Below are 22,155 nucleotides of genomic sequence, written 5' to 3' on the forward strand. Positions count from 1 at the left end.
ATAAATTTGTTATTAATATATAGAGAACTCATTTCTTGTATTTCACATATATGTGAAATACTTTCCTCCCTCCCTTTTTCCTCTTTCCTTCCTTTTTTCTTTTGTGTGTTTTTTTTTGCAATAACATACTTTAAGTTTATAATTACAGGATCACAGGCTTAATGCTCTTCTAAATAAAGAATTCCACAATTTTTTCATAATATGTATTTTCCTTGAAATTTTGAAGATCTCTTATATGCATAGGTTCACATCAACTTAGCTTAGTAACTTCAGAAAAAAGGATGAAAGTGCTTGTTTCCAGATTCATGCATATTAAATCTCAGGACAGGACTCCTTTGGCCCAGTTTGGGTCAAATAAAATCCCTTGGCAATCATTTGACCAAATGATGGAGTTCTGTTTTTGGATGTCTTATGTGAAGGGCAGGGCCTGTTTCAAACCTGGGAACTGGTACTACTACATCATCCACTTATAGGATATGGGGGGCAGGTGGGGACAGGGACCAGCATTAACTAGAAAGTTTAATGCAATGAATTGCCATCAATGGTTCTCTTTAGTTATCTAAGTCTGTCCTTCTAAACCACATCAGAATCACTGGAAGCTTGCAAAAAAGATGTTTCTGATTGGTTATGTCCTGGTCCTTGTTGTTATTGTTCCTATTGCTCGTTTTGATTTTCTTTTCTTTTTCTGGATCACAAACTCCATTGAGAAGCTAATGAGAGCTGTAGACCAGATCCATTGAAAATGCAGTAGGCTTGACGTCACAACAAGCAGTTCCTCACACCCTTACTCCTTTTGCACTCTTCCACCTCAGCCAGTTCATAAATCTCAGAGTATGGTTTATCGAGACCAGTGTTGCTGAAACATTAGTCCACATCATGATCCCCTAGAGAGCTTGTTAAGCACACATTGCTGTGTCCTGTCCCAGAGTTTCTGACTTAGTAGGGTTGGATGGGACCTGAAATTCTGCATATCTAATGTAGTGGCAAGTTTCCAGGTGATTTGATGTTGGTCTGTGGGGCAGAGTTCAAATCCCCAGCTATAGACTTAGACTAACGATTTCATTACTAGCTGTCCTATATCATGCTTCTCCAATATTCCAGTTTTTATTTCCTAGAGAATGACTTAGCTATGAAAGTCTAAATTTGAGTTTATTATGAATTCTGCATCCTTCATGCCTCCTTTAGGAGCACTGTTGATGCTATAATTTGGATATTAGATTTGTCATCCTTGAATGGTTTGATCCTAGGTTGGTGCTATTGGGAGAGAGTGGAGACGTGATCCAATTCTAGTGTTTAGGAGGTAGGCTCGGGGGAGAGCCCTAGGTCACTGGGGGCATGTCCTCAGAAGGCAGCTCTTGTGAGAGGGTTGGTTAGATAAGCCTGAGTCAAGCCCGGTTGTTTTCTCTGCTTCCAGACCCATCATGTGATCCTTCCTCTGCACTGATTCTGCTATCCACCAACTCCATCAGATGCCAGACCAATGTAGCAGCACAATCTTGGACTGCGACCCTCAAACTCTGAGCTGAAACAAGCCTCCTTCATTCATATGAATGAATGATAGCTTCTCTCAGGTATTTAGTTATCTTAACTAATACAATTGATGATAAAAATAACAGTCATTCACATATTGATTAGTACCTTAAAATATGGATACTGTTCTTCCATAGTTTGAAGGATACAAGAAATTAACCCTTAAAATTATGCTTAAAAATCTTTCTCCATTAAAAAGCTAGCAGTGCATATTCATATTTTTTTATAAAGTTAAGGTCAGACTGTATAGCAATTTTGTTCTTGCTTTTGTGTTGTGTCCTATATATTTCCTCATACCATTCTGTGCCCTTTAAAAACAGGATCCTTTAAAAACCAGAAATGCAAGACTCTATCAAATAGATATATCAGAATTTACAGAATCTTTTTACATTTTGTTTTGATCATTGAAGTGTCTGATTTTCGAAGTTGCAGCAGTATAGATGATGGTTTGATCATATCCTCAAAAATAAGCTGTTTATTTTCCTGAAAGTTGTTCCTGATAAAACAACAGCTAGATCAAGGGGTACGGACCTAGTTATCTTTGGATCTTTTTGGATTAAGTGAATAATTTATTCATGCAAGTCAAACTCCTCCATTGTGATCAATCCTTCGGGGTCAAGTTTTATTTTTTCAGTGGTTTTACTATTGAGAAAATTTTCATTTCACCTCTCCCAGTGAACAGAAATACACCTCAGCCTATTATTGTCAGGAGTTTAAACCTACTAGACATTGAATTTTTTTTTTCAAATTTACTTATTTATTCAAAAAAAGAGAAACAGACATCTTCCATCTGTTAGTTCACTCTACAGATTGCTGCAACAGCCGGGGCTGCACCAGGCAGGCTGAAGGGAGGAGACATGAGCTTCTTCCGGGTCTCACACAAGGGTGGCAGGGGCCCAAGCACTTGGGCCATGTTTTGGTGCTTTTCTCAGGCCATTAGCGGGGAGCTGGGTCGGAAGTGGAATAGCTGGGACTCAAACTGGTACTCATATGGGAAACCGGTGTCTCAGGCAGTGCTTTAACCTGCTACGCCAAAAATCCAGCCTTGTGCATTGAGTTCTTGAAGCAGGATAAGTTGTTATCCAGGGATCTCATGCTTCAGAGAGGGAAATGTGAGTGTTTTCTGTCATAGATATGACTCATCAGTCTGCTGTTGGTCATTTGGAAATTGTTGGTGACTGTACTGCCCAAATCCTGCCACCTATTTTACAACAAATAGTTCAACCTGGTTCTACCATTCACTCTGATCCATGGGCTATGTATAACAACATCCAGCCTCTCCCTGGTCTCCAACATGCTCAGATTAACCACAACAATTCCAGTTTCCATTCTGTGTCACCTTGTAATGTGCACATCTAAAACACCAAGTCCTATTGGAATAAACATAAAGCAAATTGCAAGACCAGGAGAGGAGACTGTTACGATATACTGGACTCATACTTGGCTGAATTTATGTGGTACAATCTAGTTGAAAATGGTGATTCCAATTCCCTTTGATTACTTATATCAGAACAATTTCCTGCTAATTAATAGGATGTTTTGGCTTTTGGTTTTAGTATATTTTAATCCAAGAGTCTAGGGACAAATTCTTTAACTGATACATTTGACAGATCATTGTTCAACTGATCCAGCTTCACTTCTTTACATATTCTGTATACTTGGATTACCTGAGTAGCCAGACTGGTTTTCTTTTTTAAATATTTATTTTATTTCTTGAAAGGCAGTTACAGAGAGGGAGGGAGGGAGGGAGAGAGAGAAAGAGAGAGAGAGAGAGAGGAAGAGAAAGAAAGAGAGAGAGAAAGGGTCTTCCATCTGCTGGTTTACTCCTGAAGCCAGGAGCCAGGAGCTTCTTCCAGGTCTCCCACATGGGTGCAGGGGCCCAAGACCTGGGCCATCTTCTACTGCTTTCCCAGGCCATAGCAGAGAGCTGGATTGGAAGTGGAGCAGCCGGGACTTGAACCAGAGACCATATGGGATGCTGGCACTGCAGGCAGCAGATTTATCCACTATGCCACAGTGTGCCTGGCTAGTTTTGAGGACATTTGTATAGTGTTTTAAGTTCCTGAAAGAAGGGAGACGTTAGAGGAAGTGCCAATATATTATCACTCCCCAGCCTCTTTAAGGGTATCTGGCTATGCTTTCTAGTTTCTAGCCACATTGCTTTTTAATTGAAACCTAAAAGGCAGCTTATTAGGCAAGTGCAAAAAATTATAGAGGTCATGGAAATGATTATGTGGCTCAAAGATGAAGGCTGATTGTTTCCTTTATGCCCCTTCTTCTGCAGTCTGCGTGGGCCCTGGGTAGTTCCAGATCTCAAGCATCTGTGTCACCTGCTGATAAATATGATGATATTCTGAACTGTTAGTACACAAGTCACTCCATGTTGAAGTCCAAACCTCCCTCCCCCGCCCTTTTACAAGATGAAAATAGAAGATGCACTTTATTTCTCAGCATCAGCTCCATTAAGTTCAAGACATTTTTGTAAGCAATGGTGCCAGCCAATGAGTCCATCCTTAAAGAACTGAGGGTCCTGGGAATTTAACCATATCAATGTAGCTTTTTTTTTTGAAACATTAATAAATACAAGAAAATGCATACCCTTTAATGGTTGTTTTTTGAAAGTCAGAAAAAGCAGAATAAGGACTGTGTAGATGCCTAACAACTTCCCATTCAAATTCTCACAGAGTTGACCTTGTTTGATGGCAGAAATAAGCAGGCACAGTGTCATGGTGGTGAAAGACTGTTCAAGGTTTTCCAAGCATCATTCTGCTAAAGTTTTGGCTAACATCCTCAAAACACTCATTATAAGCAGATGCCATCATTCTTTGGTCCTACAGAAAGTTAACAGGCAAAATTTCTTCAGCATCCCCCCTAGACTGTTGCCATGACCTTGTTTTTGATGAACATTCTCCCCACTTTCTTCATGGTCTTTGAGGTCTTTTGGCTGTCTCTCTTTTCACTTCTGTTATATAGATCAGTTTCTATAGGAAGCCACCTGGAGGTTCCCATATAGGCATTCGCATATTATGGAATTCTCTATGAACTGCCTGGGGGACAGGGAAAGGGAAATGGTGGGGCAGAGGGAGAACTGGGGCTGCAATGTGGTATCCACAGAAGCCTCAAGTGATCCTAAGGGTGCTCTGGACCTGGAGTAGCCCTGCAGAGCTGTCTCAAACTGGAGTCTTTTTTTTTTTTTTTTTTTGACAGGCAGAGTAGACAGTGAGAGAGACAGACAGAGAGAAAGGTCTTCCTTTTTGCCGTTGGTTCACCCTCCAATGGCCGCCGCGGCCGGTGCACTGCGGCCGGCGCACCGCGCTGATCCGATGGCAGGAGCCAGGTACCTATCCTGGTCTCCCATGGGGTGCAGGGCCCAAGGACTTGGGCCATCCTCCACTGCACTCCCTGGCCACAGCAGAGAACTGGCCTGGAAGAGGGGCAACCGGTACAGAATCCGGCGCCCCAACCGGGACTAGAACCCGGTGTGCCGGCGCCGCAAGGTGGAGGATTAGCCTAGTGAGCCACGGCGCTGGCTCAAACTGAAGTCTTTGTACCAACCTGTCATATTCATTGGTTCTAAGCAGTCTCCTAGATAGAACAAGACCTTCGTAAATTCCAGGGAGAGACATCTGCACCATCTGCAGCTGTTGGTCCTGAGACCTAGGAGAATGACAGCTTTGCTCCTGGTTGTGTTCCAGCATCCACTGGAACCTGTGTCCCTGCAGGCACAGAGCTCTTTTCTTGGCTGGTTTTATATGAAATCTATCCAGGCAGAGTATTTAGAGAGATGAATTTAGCTAGGTTAGGGGATGATAGGGAATGGTTTTTTGGTTGTTTCCTTGGCTCAATCACTTCTTTCCTTTCCCCAAATCCATTGTCATCTTTCCTTCTTAGAATCCCAATCTCTGTGCTTGTTCCAGTATGTGAAACAGAATAAGGGATTTTTTAATCCAAAATCCTGAAAAGCAGAAAGACATAGGGGCTTGTACCCTGGTAAACTGGCCCACCTAATTCTTGCAGCTTGCTAAGCTGAACTGGGCCTTCCCACTGTTTCCTTGAAGAATTTTTCTGTCACAGGCAACAGTTCATGCTGCCTCTAGACTCAGGCATGTAGGCTCTTTATCTCTTGGGGGAACCCTTCCTACTCTCCCAGGACAATGAGTATGCATGACAAAGGACTGTGCCCTCACAGGGGCCCTCACTTTTTTTTGAGACCAAGCAGCAGGCATTCAGGTGTGTGTTTCCTGTTGCTGCTATAACAAGTTATCTTGTGCTTTGGGGTTTAAAGCAGCACAAATACATCATCTGACAGTTCTGGGGGTCCCAAGTCTAAACTGGATCTCTCTGGGTTAAAACCAGTGTGTCCCATGGCTGGGATCCTTTCTGGAGACTCCAGGGGAGAAACCGTTTCCCTGCTTTCTCATCTTCTGGATGAGTTGCTACCTTCCACATGACCCCTTCTGCCTGCAAAGCCAACAACAGCCAGCGGAGGCTTTCGCTTGTCGCAACACTGTCACTCTTGCTCTTTAGTCTCCCTCTTCCACAACAAAGATCCTTGAGATTATTATATTGGTCCTTCCAGCTAATCCAAGAGACTTTCTTTATTTTAAGATCAATTGATTAGCATTTTACTTCCATCTGCAATTCTTTTTTTTTTTTTTTTTTTTTTTTTTTTTTTGACAGGCAGAGTTAGAGAGAGATGAGAGAGACAGAGAGAAAGGTCTTCCTTCTGCTGGTTCACCCCCCCCAAAAAATGGCCGCTATGGCTGGTGCTGTGCCGACCCAAAGCCAGGAGCCAGGTGCTTCCTCCTGCTCTCCCATGAGGGTGCAGGGGCCCAAGCACCTGGGCCATCCTCCACTGCCTTCCTGGACCACAGCAGAGAGCTGGACTGGAAGAGGAGCAACCAGGACTAGAACCCGGCGCCCATATGGGATGCTGGTGCCGCAGGCAGTGGATTAACCAAGTGAGCCATTGTGCCGGCCCCCCATCTGCAATCTTAATTTCCCCTTGCTCTGTGTAGGGACAAAGAGAAAGCTTTGCCTCTATCTTCTGTAGGTTTCATTGAAATCAACTGGTAACAGGTTAATGGGAGGAAAAAAGGCATGCAAATTTATTAATGTGCACACAAAATATGCGATTGGGTCAGATGGTTGAAGCTTGAATAATCTCTTCCTAGCAGAGAAGGAGATGGGGGAGGTAAGCTATTTTGGAGGACGTGAGCCCAAAGAGCAGACAATGGTCAGGCAGAAAGCTCCTGTCAGCTCTGGGGGACGAAGTGACAAGGGAAGACAGAGAGCATAACTTTACTGCAAACGAAGGGCTTCTTAATACACAGATAGAGTCCCCTGTCATCTCTCAGAGCTGTCTAGAACAGGTGAAAAGTCCGTGTTAGTCTCTCTTCTTTGATGGCTGATCTTCCTGGTTATGTGATGAGATTCCTTGGGAGGGAGTTAAGGCAATTGCATTTCTTCTGGAAGAAGTTTCCTTTGTCAGATAAGGGAACATCAGAGAGAGTCCTTCCTGTGATCTGCAGAGAGGGAGGCAATGGAAAGTTAGAGAGACCTTGATTCAAAAGCAAATTGTTGGTCTTCAATTTCCTCTCATTGAAAGTACTTCATCATTTCAGTGTTGTACTTTAGAGTATCATTTTCTGACTCCCAACACCTGTAATATAACAAACAGGTTCTAATGGTTAGTGCATGGCCATCTTTGGGAATCCATCTTTCCACCATACCAGGGCAGCAGGATCCTCAGTCTAAGCTAACCCCAGCCTCTTGACCCATCCTCTGATCCTTGGAATGCAATTCCCTGTAAGCACGAGCTCCCTAAGACCAGGGTGCAGCTGCTGGGGGCTGCTGAGGAAAGCAGTTTGGACCTGCAAGCTGGGTGCCTACACAAGTACACATAAGACCTTGTACAGTGTGGGACAACGTCTGGGAGTGATGAAGGCAGAGAGCCACCCACTGAACCAGCCTCTGTTTGCACTTTTGCCCTGGGCCTCACAGCTTTAGGGCCATGTATATACCACTAAAAATTGTATTTCAATTTTCAAATCCTATAAGTTTTTGATCCTTTTGATAATTAAATGACAGATGTTTCTGTTATATTGCAGCATTTTATGTTGTTTTATAGGTTGGCTTTAATTATTTCTGGAACAAAATGGGGAATAAATAAACTTTTCAACATTACTTGAAATGTTTTTCTTTATGCATACAAGCTCAGAAATATAATGTCGTGTTAACTTTATAGTTTCATTTAATTACATAATGGATGGCTTATGTCCTGGGGCAAAGAGACTCATAATGTGGTTACCTTGTTGTCTTGAAAGTTTGAATCATTAAGAAAAACAAAATCTTTAGGCTTACTTTGATGTTCTATAATGTTTCCAGGGCAATAAGAGCATAACCACAGTAAAGCGTATTTGATCTTCTGAGCCACGAAGTCTGGCATCCAACTTCAGGGATTCTGAATCTTGCCAACTTGAGGTACATAATGAATCTCTCTAAAGTGACAAGTGACCAAGTAGCCAAAGCATTAAAAACAAAAACAAACAAACAAAAATCTCCCAAGCCCTGATTTTAGTGTTAAAGGATAACAAGTAGACCAGAATTTAGACACCTGCATTTTTATGTCTCTAAGAACTTAATACTTTCTTATTTTGAAAATTAGTGCAAAGTTTGTTTGTCAGGTCTTTGCTTTTTTTTTATACTGGAAGTTGCATTTCTGTTCCCTGTGATGGTACAGGGCTTGACTGGGGTGCAGCAGCTAAGCTTGAATAACCTTTCAAACTCTTTGTTTAATTTTGTTAGCTTTTCTCTCCTATTGTTCTTTGTGATATAGATAAACACTTCATTGAATGATAATTTAACCATTTTTTACCCTTAATCCCAATTTCCAAGCTGTCAAGAAAGCTGCTTGTTCCTTGTTTTAAATTTTCCTGGGGAGTTTAAAATAACACTCCCAGGAGCTGATTCTGTGGGAAGGATTGTTCTAGGATTGCTCTATGGTCCCAGAATATTTTCCTGGGGATGGTCTGAAGTGCACGTATCTCCAGGAGCACATGCAAGGTTAGTAAGTGGTTGATTAATTGTAAAAAAAAAAAAATCACTTAAAGCAGGGGCTCATAAAAATGATTCATACATGCTTGAAATTTTTATTTTAACTTAAAACATATAAATTGGCATTCATTTGCCTATCTTTGATGTAAAGCTAAGGACTTTTCTTTGACTCTGCATTCCCTAATTGGTGTTATGTGTTATCTCTCTTAATAAATCACACCCTTAATGCATCCCCTAAGATTTCTAACTTCAGTTTCTTTACACTGGAGCAAGAATTAAAGTGACTTGCAAAAACAATCTGATTGAATACTCTCTAGATTGTTACAATTTCTCTCCAATACCTTAACAATTTTCTCAGCCACACCTAACCCAACAAACCATTTTTATTGGCTTATTTTCAACAATCCATTCTAAAGCAGTCAATTTACATTTCCTTCAAGCATCTTTCTTCATGCACTCATATTTCACTGAATTTGCATAAATAGAATCTGCATAACATTAATTTCCATGCATAATTTTAATAACAATTATAATCTGATACGTTTGGCAATAAACCCCATTGACTCTTGGTAAACATACATATTATCAATGTAGAATAGAAGTGTGTGGGCTTACAAGAAGGAACCCTTTGAGTGCAGGGTGGTGATGTCTGGGGCACTGCAACACATGCTGGCCATGCCCTGTATTGAGACCTTGTCCCACTTTAGATGTCACCTACAATTTCTTACCTTCCTCTCTCACGCAACCATGCCTGCTACCTGGAGGAAGTCTCCAAGTGCTGGGGAGCTAGCACTCCAGGAGCAACCCCTCCCCGAATGAGATTCATGAGGGCCTGGTGTTTATGCATAAATACTGCAGCTTTTTGTGTTTCAGATGTTCTGAAGCAGACAATTCAATGTGACTTTCAGCTGCCCACAGTGGTCACCTGCTCACAATCCCCCCCTTTCCTTCTGGTCTCCTTTTCCCATTCTCTCATGGGTCTTCCTGGCATCACCTCCTAAACAGACAATTTGCATCTGAATCCTTTATTTCTGTCTTTTGAGGGAACCTGAAGTTAGGACAAGAATACGTGAATGTGCTGTATAGCGAGCACTGAGGGAATGGATCTGGGGAGCAGATTCAGTGGAAGCCATCCCAAGCTTCTGACAAGGCTTTGGCTGGTATATCATCATCTTCAGCCTCCTGCCCTAGTTCATTTCTCTAGTTCCATATACCTTGAATCTTACCAACTGGTTATCCTGGGTCTTCGCCACATTCTGTGGCCCAATTTCTGTTTCCTGTCCTGATTCCTAGCTCTGTTTCAGCCTTCAGTTGGTTTTCGGTTCTGGCCCCTACTATGTAAATCCACCACTTACCTGAGACTCCCATGTGAGATGCCCTAAAACCTCCAGCCCCCTTTCTACTCTCTCTCTTTCCCTCCCCACCCTTGCTTCTGTGGTCATGACCCCAGACCTATCTTTCATGTGAGGAATTCAGGTGATATTTCTAATGCATGACCTTATGAATATTTTCCTGTAAAATCTACCTTCCTATCACTTAGAGCCATCTAAATGTTTTTCTGCAAAGATACACAATATTGAATTAATGCTTTTTTAGAAACAGAACAAAACTATTGTACTCTGTCTCCCCCATTTCTTAAGAACAAGTGTTTGGATTGTAAAGTAATTGAAACACACTCCATTCTCTCTTATTAATGGAAAATTGGCCATAAATTGCCGAGGCGTGACTAGCTCATTTCCCAACACAGCTGCAAATGCTTTATGCCAGGATCACTTTTGATTTCTCAGAATGAAAGGAGAGCACTCGGCAGAACTGACACCTCTCTAAACAGTACCTCATGTCACTCCTTACAGAGAACAACAGTTCTGAAGGGACAACAGATTGGAGGTAGTGCCACTGTCAGCCAAGGCTCTTTCCTTGAAGTTCACGTCTTTATTTTCTTATGGTGCAGTGGATTTAATTGCAAACTTTGCGAAGGCAGTTATTAAATATTTCCCTTCTTTGTCCATTTTGAAAAAACTGATCTAAAATGCATGTAGTCCTGGGAAGTGCTCTGCATTTAGTGTGCAATAATTCATAATATTCTCACTTTAAAAGCACATTACTCCTTAGAAAACATCTTTACCCATTAATTATTTATTTTAATCACCAAACATCCTGGTGAAATATTAGCATGAGTATTAGCATTCCCATTTTATTGATGAAATGGTTCAGATAGCTTTTTTTTGATGTGCTCAAGGGCACAATCCATAAACAACACTGGAGATTATGTCTTCTGGCATCATGTCCATTATCCAAGTAGATATTCATCTTTTGTCTCCACTCCCCCCCCATAACTTCTTTTCTCCTGGGAACCACTGTCCCTTGGGGACACCATTTCTTCCTGACTCCAGAAGTAAGCTGAAGCACGGGTACTAACCACTGTGCCCTGCTAATATCTCCTTCTCAGGGTTTACAATGTGTAGAATAAAAACAGATTCCCAGTAAGAAATTTTTCAAAATAGACTTATTTATTTGAGAGGGAGGGAGAGAGGGAGAGAGGGAGATAGATATCTCACTTGTCCTGGTCCACTCCCCAAATGCCCACAAAGCTATGAGGAAGGGACTCAATTCCAGTCTCCCATGTGGGTGGCAGGAATGAAATTGCTTGAGCAACCTGTTCTGCTTCTGGTGGTCTGTACTGTCAGAAAGCTACAGTCAGGACCCAGAGGTAGGTATCAAACCTAAGCACTTCCAACATGGGACATGAGCATCTAACCAGCATCATAACCACTACGCCAAACACACTCATTAGCACTTTTTTTTCTAGTAAGAACCAAGGGAAGGAGGTTCTTTCTTCTCTGGTGATAAATTTCAAAGTTCTTCTCTGTTATGTTTCAGTCTCATGAGAAAGACAGTTCTGCTCTTGAGAATGAAGCTGACATTGGAATAGGAAGGGAGATAAAAGGTAGCGAAAGGGAGTCTTTATGATTTGCAAAGTGTCGGATACCAGCCCATGAGGTCAGCTGATTCCATGCCCTATATAGCTTTCTTAAAAAGCATCAGTATCCTCACTTTTTCCACTAAGCTTTTATGATGTTTATTGAACTTTTAAAGTTTATGAAAGAGTTAAACTGAGAACAAGCAAAAAGAAACTCAACTCTAAAATATGCAGAGAAAATAACTCATATCACAGATGTTCAAAACTTATTATTTAACATTACCTTAACAACCATTACAGTTAGAAAAAATAGATTTAAAATTAGCTGTATGATATCAATAACATATTGAGTATCAGATTTCCAATTCTGTACTGTGGGAAAATACCTTAATTTCAAAGAGATATGTGAGGTTATAGAGCAGACAGAGTTTGCTTGTGATGGTTTAGAACTGAATGGCTGAGTTTGAGCCTCAGCTCCTACACCTTGCTAGCAGTGTGACTTCAGATCAGTCAGCTAATTTTGATTCTGGCTTCCTGAAATGTAAGATACGAGAGAATAATTGTATATACCTCATGGAATTGTTAGAAGTTAGACACTTTTGCTTACTTTGTAATAGAATGTGTGCTCCATAAACATCAGATATCTTTGGCCACAACTTCCAACCAATCTTTTTCTGGAATACATAAAAGATCTCAACAAGCAACCCAACTGGCACTCACGGTTTTCTTCTCCTTATTCTGACTTCTCACTTCCTATCCTGTGGGTAGCTCTTTCTTTACTATTCATCTGGTGACCTCCTGCATCCTTAATAAGCTACCAATTTTGACGTTATTTTTTTTTAAAGATTTATTTATTTATTTGAAAGTCAGAGTTACACACAGAAAGAAGGAGAGGCAGAGAGAGTCATCTTCCATCCACTGGTTCACTCCCCAGTTGGCCACAACAACCGGAGCTGTGCCAATCCGAAGCCAGAAGCCAGGAGTGTCTTCGAGGCCTCCCACATGGGTGCAAGGGCCCAAGGACTTGGGCCATCTTCAGCTGCTTTCCCAGGCCACAGCAGAGAGCTGGATCGGAAGTGGAGTGGTTGGGACTCGAACTGGTCCCCATATGGGATGCCGGCACTGCAGATGACGGCTTTACCCACTATGCCACAGCACCAGCCCCAATTTTGACATTCTTAAGAGATTTATTTATTTGGGAGGTTGACAGTAGGAAGATGGTGCTCTGAAGAGAGAGAGGGAGAGAGACCATGTATCCAACCATTGATTCACTCCCCAGTGTTCACAACAGCCAGGGCTGGGCCAGGTTGATGTCAGAAGTTAGGAAATCTATCCAGTTTTCCCATGTAGGTAGCAGGAACTCAAATATTTGAGCCATTGTCCATTGCTTCCTAGATATTTTAGCAGGGAACTGGATCAAAGGTGGAGTAACCTTTGATCTTGAACCAGCTCTCCAATATGGGATGTGGATGTCCCAAGTGGCAGCCTAACCGGCTGTACCACAGTGTCTGCACCAATTTTGACAGTTCTTTTTCCAATCTATTCTTTGTAGTTTTATTTAGAGCATATGCTGGGGTTCATTCATAACATGTAAGGGTGAAGGCAATGAGCTACCCCACACACTGCCATTCTGTGGACTCAGAGTCTCATTTTGCCAGGCATACCAAGCTGGGAGAGGTTGTAAAGGAAAAAAACCACACATCCACATATATTCATACATCCTCAGGCACTTTGTGTCCTTATATAAAATTAGTGCAGTTGCTACTGTGCTTTTTTTTTTTTTTTTTTTTTTTTTGCAGGCAAAGTGGACAGTGAGAGATAGAGAGACAGAGAGAAAGGTCTTCCTTTACCATTGGTTCACCCTCCAATGCCTGCTGCGGCTGATGCGCTTTGGCCGGCGCACCGCGCTGATCCGATGGCAGGAGCCAGGTGCTTCTCCTGGTCTCCCATGGGGTGCAGGGCCCAAGCACTTGGGCCATCCTCCACTGCACTCCCGGGTCACAGCAGAGAGCTGGACTGAAAGAGGGGCAACCGGGACAGAATCCGGCGCCCCGACCGGGACTAGAACCCAGTGTGGAGGATTAGCCTATTGAGCCACGGTGCCAGCCTGCTGCTATGCTATTTTAAGACATGCAGGATTGGGGCCAACGGTGTGGCATAGTGGGTAAAGCCAGCTCCTGCAGTGCCAGCATCCCCTATGGGTGCTGGTTCAAGACTCAGCTGCTCCACTTCTAGTCCAGCTCTCTGCTATGGCCTGGGAAAGCAGAAGAAGATGGCCCAAGTGTTAGGGCACCTGCACCTGTGTGGGTGACCTGGAAGAAGCTCTGTCTCCTGGCTTCGGGTCGGCCATTGTGGACATTTGAGGAGTAAAAGCAGCAGATGTTAGTCTCTCTCTCCTTCCCTGCCTCTGCCTCATTGTAATGCTGCCTTTCAAATAAATAAATAAATCTTTAAAAAAACAACCATGCAGAATGTCCCTCACTTTTGAGACCTACCAGTTTAGCCAGCTGAATAGTGGTATGAAATATGGAGTATGTAGATTGGTCAGCAAACCATAAAACTGCCAGACTGTTCCTTCAAACCCGTTTACCGTTGCAGTTAGCCAATGTGTAATCAACAGATAAACATCAGCAGGTGGGTACAAGAGTCACTAGGAAGAACAGTCACGATACGGATGCGGAGCTGTGAATGAGACGTCAGAAGTCCCAGAAAGTGATATTGTAGGTCTACACAAGCAGGGACTGAGGTGGGGCTTCTTGGCAAGGGAGCAGTAGTTGTAGGAATTAGTAAACCTCCAGGTCCAGGGACTCAGTAACACTCATGATTTGAGAGGCTTTTTAAAAATCAGTTCCTCTGAGCTTCTACCTTTCCCACCAACAGAAAAGTAATCCCTTAAGTGTATTCTCATTTGGCTCCTCCTCATTTCCCTTCGTTTAATGAATTGCCTCTTTCAGTCTTATTTAGATCTGAAGCAAAACCACCAAACCAGTACCACAACCCTTCTCACCCCTAACTCTGATTCTTGCCTTCAGTATTAACCTACTCTTCTTCATAACTATTCTTCGAAAGCAGTAAACTAAGTAAACCCAACTTATTGGAAAAATAACTCATTAATCCCTTCATATTCTATTGGATATAGCTCCATTTTTATCTAAGCACATGTAACATATGTAAATGTATATCTTCTGTGCCCACGCATAGTTGTAGTATATTATTTTATAGAGGGAAAATTCCCTGTGAGATCACCCTGGGCCCAATCTCTTCATTTTACAGATAAGGAACTAAAGTTTTGAGTTATGATTTTGTCTAGCTACAGAACTGGGTTGTAGAAAAGCTGGGGCCAGAAACCATCATCAGACTCATCATGAATGTTTCCTCACTGAACTCCCCTGCCATTCAAAAACTTGCATATTGTGGACTATGACATATGTGCTGGCATTTGTGTTGGCATGGAAGATACCTTTGGTCTGCTTCCCCCAATGCAGATTCTGTGGTGAGAATTTGAGTGGAAACTATTTAAACTGTGTTTTCAGGAGAAACCAGTGAGGTAATTGAAGAAACAGGTCAAGGAAGAGGAGGGAACTAAGTACAGCACAGATAAGACTTAGGGCAAAGTTTTGATCTCAGTTTGATCCCAGGGGTTCTTAGAAGTTCAAGTGACACTGAAGGGATATTCCCCACTGAGGTCATAGGGCTGCTTGTGCTTTCATACGACTGTACCAGTACATCACCGGCTTCAGCTCCCCTTAGGAGACATATATTTCTGACTCTATTCAAAGTGGCGCCAAGTCACCCAGAGGGAAGACCTTTGATGGAAGCTGCAGGTACAACATATCAGAAGTAAAAAACATAAGAAGATCAAGGGTGGTCATGCAAACCAGAAGAAGGCATCTACAGGGCTCTAGGCAGAGCCCAGCCATGAGCACTACCTATCCTGATCAATTAGTTGTAAACATCACTGCACTCGGACCAGCCTCACTACCTGTCCTGACAGCATGGCAGCAGAATGGTTTCTCTGGTAGTTCACTGCTACCAGGTCCTCTGTGTCTTGGTATCAGATACTTTTCCCCACATCTGCACGTGGTTGCTTCCTTCTCTTTCATGTCTTAGTACTTCTTCGAAGATGCCCTCCATGACCATTTAATGGAGATGTAATGGAGGTCTGACCCCACCATCATTTTTTATATTCTTGTCCCATTTATTTTCTTTGGCTCACTTATTAGTCTCTGAAAGTATTTGTTTACAAGGCTAAAAGCCTTCTCTTCCCAGTGTAAACACCTGAGATTTCCTCTTTATTTTCACCATTTTATTTTCTCTCCTAGAGGAATGCTTGATGCATAGACATTTAATGAATGTTTGTTGAATAATAGTGAATGGATGAATGAAAAAATTACCAAATTACCATAAAGACTCTGTAGAGAAATGTGGGACTATTGTGAAGTTCTCCTATGTACCATACTACCCCAGATTTATTATTATCTTACTATACAAGAGAACATATATGCAAGATTGTATTTGAAGTTCAATCCATAGTCTTTCAAATTATTGCAGATAATGTTAGTCTTAATGGGTACATTTTACAGTGGTGTAATGCTTCTAGAATATTTTTGAAGAAAATTATGGTATTGAAGGAAGCCATTTATCTCTTTGATACATTATGTCTCCTAGTGGAATATAATAGCTTCTCTTTTCCCCCAGAAGATGTGTGCATTTCATTATATGTCATTATCTGATATGTTTGACATAAAAGGCACTTTTCTTTTTGCATGGGACACATATATAGTAGACAATTTCCTTAGCTGGTGTCATATTCTGCTCTATAACATATCTCATTTGGGAGTAGCTATAGCCCCTTTTCCTTTTGGACAGGTGCACAGAATATGTGGATTCATTACATAATTTGTATTCTGGTCCTCAGATCACAAATTGGCCTGGACATTCATACTGGCACAAATCTTTCCCCCTGCACCAATAATTTTTTTTTCCTTTAACCAAATACTGTTTCCCTGTGCAGCAATTTAGTCATTACCCCATGATAGAAAAGAAATGTGAAATCTGTCAGAGAGAAGATGATGTTGTGACATAGAGAGGGATTCTCTATGAGGTTTAACCAGGTTTTCTACAAGATTTAAATCAATGTGACACTATGCTCATGTTTATAATTAAATTTTTTTTACATGTATAAGTTTGTGTGTTCTTTACTATGGAGAGGATGAGAAGGGGAAAAAAGTGTCTCTGACTACAGACTAAGGACAGAAATCAATCTCACCCTTAAATATAGCCATTAAAATATGTGGGTCATGCTTTAAGTTCCAAGGCACTCAACATAAAGCATCAAAGTATAGCAGTGACTTTAGGCAGGGGCTGTTAATAAATGGCTAATGTAATCTCCAGGAGAACTGTAATTACTTTTAAACATCTTTCTTCTGTGCTAGGCCTGAGAGTCACAGCTATGGCTGGCCTCTCACTGCTGTATCTCCAGGATTTAGACAGTTCTGGTACAATACCTATTTCATAAATAGTAGTTAAATATAGAAAAAGAAATATGTGTGACTTAAAGGGGGGAGAGAGAGAGAGAGAGTGAGAGCAAGAGGGAATGAATAAAGAAAAGGTAGAGGAAGGGAAGAGCATTTCTGAAACAAGTACCTCAGAAAAATGCTGGATAATCAGGAAGAAAGCAGATAGACTGGGAATATGATAAATGTGGAAGACTGCAATATAACAATCTCTATTATTCATCCCTTCCCGGGTCCATTCCCTATGCCATATGACTTTGCTTTGTTGTCTAGACTTGGGGCGAGCGACTTACTCTACTCTTTGACATGGACTTTCCTTTGACAGTGAAATGATAGAGTTGCCCTGATTGTGTTTGATGGTAGCAATTTATTATTCTTCATAGGACCTTGGTCTATATTGGCAATCCACTTTTAAAATGTGCTATAAAACTCATAGACCCATATGAGTGTGTAGTGTTATACAGATGCAGATTTGAAATAATGGATGGAGAAGTACTTCTTCTGCATTTGGTGATGGTTGTTGGGTGGATACTGTATAGTTTAGGTACCATCTCCTTCTGTCTAGGAACCATGTCTGTGTGTGTGTGTGGTAAATTATTTATTTAATAAAGTATTTTGTATTACGGGGTATTTTGTATTACAGGGTATAGGTATCCTATAAATATGTATAATTTTTATGTTTCAGTTAAAATTTTTTAAAATTAAAAGTAATGGGCAAGTATTTGACACAGTGGTTAAGTCACTGCTTAGGACTTCCACATCCCGTATTGGAGTCCCTGGTTTAATTGAGTGCCAGCTCCTCCATTCTGATTTTGCTTCCTAGTAGGGTACTTCCTGGAAGGCAACAGCTGATGATGTAAGGTACTTGGATCCCTGTCACCCATGTGGGTGAACCAGAATGGAGTTCCAGACTCCTGGTTTCAGCCTGGTCCAGCCTTGACTGTTGTGGGCAGTGAACCAAAAGATGGGAGATATCTCTCTGTCTCCCTGCTTTCAAACAAAATCAAAATAAATAAAAATTTAAAAAATATTGATGAGAAAAATTATGGTTCATGGAAAAATGAAATTAAAACATTAGTTTAATTTGTTGCAGAAATTTTTGAAATGTATATTAAGGAGTCTTTAAAAAGTTAATGGAAAACATGTATTACTAAAAAACTATGCTTGGATTTCAAAACTTTTTTGCACCAAAATAAGCTTATCATTTAATTCTATTTCCCACCATCGTTTTTGAATTCCCCTCAGGTAAATATCAACAATTGCAAATTTTTTCTAGCTTAATATATTTTCAAGAAATACTAATGCTTACTAGACTTATTAAGACATCAATGACCATTTATCAAATTAGTTCTTAAAGATTTCGAAAGTTGATTGTGGGCCGGTGCCGTGGCTCGATAGGCTAATCCTCCACCTTGCGGCGCAAGCACACCGGGTTCTCATCCCGGTCAGGGCACCAGATTCTGTCCTGGTTGCCCCTCTTCCAGGCCAGCTCTCTGCTATGGCCCAGGAGTGCAGCGGAGGATAGCCCAAGTGCTTGGGCCCTGCACCCCATGGGAGACCAGGAGAAGCACCTGGCTCTTGGCTTTGGATCAGCGTGGTGCGCCAGCCATGGTGGCCACTGGAGGGTGAACCAATGGCAAAAAGGAAGACCTTTCTCTCTGTCTCTCTCTCTCTCACTGTCCACTCTGCCTGTCAAAAAAAAAAAAAAAAAGTTGATTGTGTAGAGATTAAACAGTGAAATGTCATGGAGTCAAGTGATAGTTATTTAAGTTAACCTTTCTAACACGTATTTATTTTTGAATGAGATAACTTCATATTTGTAGAGTAAAGTTATATATGTATATGTTCTTTACTGTTAAATGGGTCAGTAAAGGATAATATCATAATTATAAATATAGAAAAAGCATTTTTGTCATTTTTCATAGTATCAAGGCACTTCAGAAACCTGTTAGTGTAATGTTTTGAAACCATCAGGCCCTTTTTGGACCCTGAAATTCTCTAGTACCATTTATTTAATCCTGATTACTTTATTGCTTGTAATAATGCATCATCATTTGTGCCACCATAAGTGCTAGCTTCTAGTGACTGTCTCAGAGATGGTTGCTGTGCTTCATTGAAAATGATCATAATTGTAAGTCTTTCCCAGACTATGCAAGAAAATATGATGATTGCTTTCCCTTCATGTTAATACCATCTGGAATTTTATAGAATAAGAACAGAACACATCTGTTTTCTCTTCAAGTCTGTATTTCTTGAATGTGATCTCTTACGCTGATTCCCACCCTTCTGCTTTTAAGCACTAACAGGAAGAGTAGGTGGGGGGAGGGGCACTAGATGTGGAGCAAATAGAGAAGTCCCCACAGAGGCGAGAAATGTCCACCTCTTGCAAGACATGGCTAAGACTTACTGAGGAAGGCATTAGTTTGCACATCAATTGGAAGCGTCCACTGGCATTAGCGACCACTGGTCATCAAGCCTTTGGAGAAGAAGATAGACCCAGCTAATTCCAGAGAATTTCCCACTGCCTTCAAGTGCTATAGACAAATGGAGACACCATGTTCATAATGCAAATAAGTGAGCACTAATCAAGCCCAAGTGCAGGCTGTGGATTATCAGTAGGTCTCTAATTTAGAAAAGTCCAAAGTAGATGCTTTATTTGGAAGACCAGGACCTATTTGAAAACAGGTTCAGGTTTGGGTGAGTATCCTGGATAACTACAGCTACAGGCACTGGAGAGGATTTGGAAAATATGAGAATGGCTCTTCAAAGCATGGATCAATGGATGTCCTGGATGCAATATGATCAACTCTAAGGGAGTTACACTGTGATTTTGTGCCAGTTTTGCGCATAGGCCTTAAGAGGTCCTGCATGTTTCTTCTTTCCCTCCATCACCTCTGTCATCTCCACCAGCACTGCCTGCATTAGCCTGTCCAAGGGTAAGGCAGGTGAAGCTGAGCCATGGCACCTCACTAATGTCTGCTGCTGATTTTCCAGCCCTCAGACAGGTGAGCAATCACAGCCAGGATCAGCAAGAAACACCAAGGCGACACCCATCTGGTTTCTGATATGAGGCAATGCCTATATTACTTACTAGCTAGGCCAGATAAGTTTTATGATTATTTGTAGGGCAGTGTTATTGTGGCAGAGAATCATTAAGGCAATTGGCTAGCTGAGGGTTTAGAGGCCAAGTGGAACATCATTGCTTCTCAGCAAGATTCCTCTCTTGTCATTAGTAGCTATAATATGTACACAGATATGCTTATGATTAAAAAAAAAAAGATTTGTTTATTTGAAAGGCAAAGTGACAGGGAGAGGGAGGGGAAGGAGTGCAAGGGAGAGAGAGAGAGAGCAGGAGAGAGAGAGACATATCTGTTCACTGGTTCACTCCTCAAATTCAGTGGAGCAAGGCTTGGTCAGGCCAAAGTCAGGAGCCTGAAAGTCCACCCAGGTGTCCAAAAAGGGTAGCAGGGATCCAAGCACTTGGGCCACCTGCAGCTTTCTCAGGAACATTAGCAGGGAGCTTGGTCAGAAGCAGAGTAGCCAGGACTCAAACCAGCACTCTGATATGGTATTCCAGCATTGCAGGCAGTGGCTTAACCCACTGTGCCACACCACCAGTCCCACAGGTGTGTGCCATGCTTCAGATATAGAAATGATCAAGAATAGGGAAATTGAGCAGATGAATAAAGGTTGGTATGGAGGCTTTTCCCTGGTGGACCTGGAGGAAAGCAATGATTGCTTTTACCAGCAGTCTTTTAGCACAATCTATGTGTACAGATTTTAGCAGAAGGGGCTTAAAAGAATGATACCAGAGCAGAAGGCAGGATGATATAGACCAGATAATTAGTGCTGTTTTAGTGCAGCATGGAGAAAAATCCTTGACATACTCAAGTCCTCAGGTATCTTAAGAGGCAGAAGAGAATCTGGGCTGGACTTCAAGAACTGGTAGCATTTGTGTCGTTGCTTAAAGAAAACATTTTAGGTAGCAAAATCTTCTTTGGCAAAATAAATGTTCCTCATGTAAAGAACACAATCACAATCAAGCAGAGTTAGAGAGAGAGAGAGAGAGAGAGAGAGAGAGAGAGAGAGAGAAGGTCTTCCTTCCATTGATTCACCCCCCAGATGGCTGCTAAGACCGGCGCACTGTGCCGATCCGAAGCCAGGAGCCAGGTGCTTCCTCCTGGTCTCCCATGCAGGTGCAGGGCCCAAGCACTTGGGCCATCCTCCACTGCACTCCCTGGCCACAGCAGAGAGCTGGACTGGAAGAGGAGCAACTGGGATAGAATCCGGCGTCCCAACCAGAACTAGAACCCGGATTGCCAGCGCCAGAGGCGGAGGATTAGCCTAGTGAGCCGCGATGCCAACCCTGTACCATATCTTCTTAGCTTAAGAGAAGATTCCAGTTGAAATAGAAGTGTAGTCTATATGATGACAACATTAGAAGACCCTCTTTCCTGGTTTGATCTGAAACAACAGTTAAATGATTCACAGTTAATAGAAAGGAGAGCAAATCTCGCATGAATCTAGATCTGGTTCAAGTTCAGCTTGTTTCCATCTCTCATCATTCTTTCATTCCTTTCTCCAACCAATGTTAGTTGATTATTGGTGGCCTGCATTGCTGATATACAGCAGTAACTAAATACAGCAATAACTACAGGTAGCTGTTTGGCCTCAAGGACTCATAAATACAGGGAAATGTCAGCAGAATGTTTGTACACTTGACACGTATTGTAGCAGACATGGGAATCAGGTGCTGGCTAGTATGAGGGAGGCATGGGCAGCTCAACCTTGGTGGGATGTGGAGTTTATGTTAGGATTCACAGAAGAAGGATGTTTGGGTCTTTAGTGATGAGTTGCATATCACAAGGAAGGCTGAGAGAATAGTGATGGTTTCTCCGATTTTTACTTAACACAAACTTTTGGAGACTTAAACCAAACTTTATTGGTTGACTGACTTCAGCATTTTCTTATTGTCCGATTAGTTGAGCTGGTCTCAGGAAGGCACTTTCTGATACTGTTATTACGGCTCTCATAATATTGTTATTATGCTGTTTGGCTGAATCTGATGCTCTTGTTTTGGGCCATTACCCAGTCATTGAATTCTTGGGGTTGGTTTTATATATGGAGACAACC

The 22,155-nt window shown here is 41.8% G+C and overlaps 1 protein-coding gene across 1 annotated transcript in view; it reads left to right on the forward strand.

The window, feature by feature from the left end:
- BTBD3 (BTB domain containing 3) overlaps positions 1-22,155 on the forward strand; it is a 510,994-nt gene that overhangs the window by 220,893 nt on the left and 267,946 nt on the right. The window contains exon 2 of the mRNA XM_051845373.2: positions 1,415-1,571. The gene's annotated coding sequence lies outside the window, so the exon portion shown is untranslated. The remainder of the gene's footprint in view (positions 1-1,414; positions 1,572-22,155) is intronic.

Source organism: Oryctolagus cuniculus, chromosome 11 (genome assembly GCF_964237555.1).
Source record: "Oryctolagus cuniculus chromosome 11, mOryCun1.1, whole genome shotgun sequence".
NCBI classification, from domain to species: domain Eukaryota; kingdom Metazoa; phylum Chordata; class Mammalia; order Lagomorpha; family Leporidae; genus Oryctolagus; species Oryctolagus cuniculus.